This window comes from Lutjanus erythropterus, chromosome 5 (genome assembly GCF_056507025.1).
Source record: "Lutjanus erythropterus isolate fLutEry1 chromosome 5, fLutEry1.hap2, whole genome shotgun sequence".
Lineage (NCBI taxonomy): Eukaryota > Metazoa > Chordata > Actinopteri > Lutjaniformes > Lutjanidae > Lutjanus > Lutjanus erythropterus.
The window spans coordinates 14,075,434-14,078,346 of record NC_139321.1 but is presented as its reverse complement, the minus strand read 5'-3'; the positions used below and the strand labels follow the sequence as shown (position 1 = coordinate 14,078,346).

Genomic DNA, 2,913 nt, shown 5'->3' with positions numbered 1-2,913 from the left:
CTGTGCATACGCACCTCCCAGCAGTATGAGAAGAAATGGGAAGATGGCTGACTTGCTACTTCCATCAGCTCCAGAAAAATAGTTTATTTCAGCTACACAGTGCTAAAAACACATGCAATGATGTAATAAATAAATTGTCGATAATTATATTCACTGGCAACTAATTCTGGAATCAATTTTTGTCAACTACGTCAACAAATTGTCACATCCTTAGTTGCCTACTGTATGTGAAGGTTTAACTTGTCATGAGACTTTGAGTCTGAATACACTGATACAGTACCATTGCGAAAGAGTGGAAGGAGGTATGAACAGGCCATGACAGATTCAACAAATGCTCGTAACTTCAGATAAGTGTGTAAATGATCCACCTGTGTGTATCTGAGTACACATGCATGAGACTAAATTATCATAATTAATGCCCCAATAATACCACACATGGCTACACTTCCTGCCCCATATGTCAGGAAGTGTTTATTCATGAAAATGGCATCAAAGTTTGGAGTTTGACGTTTTGCTTTCAGAGATCCATAAACAGAAATCTGTCATTTTAACAGCATCAGCAGTGGAATTAAAAGACCTGCTAAAGCAAAGAAACGGGAAGAGGAAGTGCTATTAATGCCATGTTACCTGAAGGGTACTGTCACTGAAATAAAGAAGAAATGTCTCGATATGAAAATGACTTCAAAGAAAAAAAATTAAAATACTCGCCACAGCCACACTGAAGGGCGATCAATGACTGCAGTGAGAGGAGAGGGTCGGGAAGTTTTCATTATGAAGACAGAGAACAGAATAAGTAAGGATGTTCGCCTAGACAGAGACTTCACAAAGCTGCATGTGCACATTTACAGCCAATACACCTGACAACAGGTAATAATAGTTCACTGAATGAATGATGAGAGGCTTTATATGTAAATTTACAACCATCTTATAGTTTGAAATGCAGTCAAATGGCATAATGTCGACATAATTATGAAGTGAAACTTAGTTTTCAAACTCAAAATGTCTTCGAGCTAATGAAATATACAGTCGTTAGTTAAAAACCTCGGTTTTGATTATGCCAGACTGAATGCACATGACTCTACAACAGGTGTGGACCACTAAATTGTGTTTATATCTGCAAGAAAATTCAAATTGCAAGAAAATTGGTGGATGTGATAACTTCTCCTGGATCACTCATACACACCACGTAAGTACAAATCTGTTCATATGAGTGGTTCTGGCATGAGGCCTCTGGGCTTATAAATGATGATGATGATGACTTGAGATTCGACTTGACAAATTCTAAAAAGACTTGCAAAAATCACTGTTATTGAAAATGCATGTCACTAAACAATGCATTTCCCAAGTGGACACTTAATTCCCCGAATGCACTCTGTTTGAATCAGTCGGGCAACATTAAGTGAAGTTTCAGCAGTGATCACTGAATGGGCTTTGTATATCTGCTTTGATATCTATGTGGGTTGGAGAAGCTGACAGCATAGCTACTGCTGTTGTACACCTAAATGTTTTACAATGGCAGTGGTGGGATTTGAACCCACGCCTCCTGAGAGACTGGAGCCTTAATCCAGCGCCTTAGACCACTCGGCCACACTACCTCCAAGTCCATACATGTCTGTATGATTGTAGCATGTTCTTTTATGTACAGGTGCATGTATGAAGTAGGTTACCAAGGTATCTCAGCTGTGCCAAAACATAGACATTCCTTGTTGTACCTGTGTGTTTTTCTGTTTCTGTGTGCAACATACTGGCACTTACGATACCGATAACCTTCAGGACTCACTAACCATCACAAAGATGTTTAAAGGACAGAAAGACATTAGGAGGTTAAAAATGGAAAGCAGGAAAAGATAGAAGAGTGAGTTGTGATTACAGATAGATGGACTGTACAGATAAATGTTTCCATTTTTAAAAGTTCAACAGTGATGTCACTATGCAAGAGGACTGAGTAACAAGTAAACAACCATCTTGAACACTGGATTGCACTTATGTCATCAATGCTTGCACTTATATAGAGCTTTTCTACCTTAAAGTGCTTTACAATTGGCCTCTCAGTCACCCATTCACACATACCAAAGGCAATGGAGCTGTCACGCAAGGCACTGGCCTGCGAGGCGCCGGCCTGCCCATTGGGAGCAACTTGGCTTATCCAAGGACACTTCAACATGTGGACGGGCGGAGCAAAGGATGAAACCATCAACCCTGAGATTAATGGACAACCCACTCTACCTGAACATCTGCCCCCCTCATATCAAAGCTTGGTCTTGATTAGTGGTAACACAACATGGTTGAAAGGTTGTATTTTCCAATAGTTTTAGTAAAAAAAAAATTGAGAATGTGTCTGAGTAACCTTCAGATTACAGTGTAATGGTGCTACATTACATACAATTGTGGGTTGGTATTTTTTAAATGTGTCTTTGATGGCCAAGGCACTTGAGGTCAGGTGTAGTAGTGTGGTATTGTGGGGTGTCACTGACAAAAGATGACCAATGTGAAAGAAATGTGATGATAGCTTTGGTCATGGCTCCAAAAGAGTGGTCCTACATTGCAATGATTCAAAGTCAGGGAGCTTGCAACCAAAGATAGCCCGGGACAGAAATTTAGGATAACCTATGACCCTACGTCTACTAGGGCTGTGTGTCATTTAAAAAGTCACGATACCTGTACCCTTACAGTGATACTGATACCAAAGGAATATTCATTTGATACCTTTTTTCTAAAGTTCGTCTTTATGAAGAACACTTGTGATGATGGGCTGTGAGCAAAATCATATAAATAATATATATATATATATATTTTTTTTTTCCTAGATCTAGTCACCAAAAGTATTAAATGCAGGTATCATTTGACTGGACAAGTTTTGATACTACTTGGTACAGGCATTTCTGTATCCCTGTCACAATTCGATGGGCGTTG

At 39.4% G+C, this 2,913-nt stretch overlaps 1 non-coding gene across 1 annotated transcript; it reads right to left on the bottom strand.

Moving 5' to 3' along the window:
• Positions 1-1,513: 1,513 nt before the first annotated feature.
• Positions 1,514-1,595, bottom strand: trnal-aag (transfer RNA leucine (anticodon AAG)). The gene has a single exon. It is a non-coding gene; the product is annotated as a tRNA-Leu (tRNA).
• Between the last annotated feature and the right edge of the window lie 1,318 nt (positions 1,596-2,913).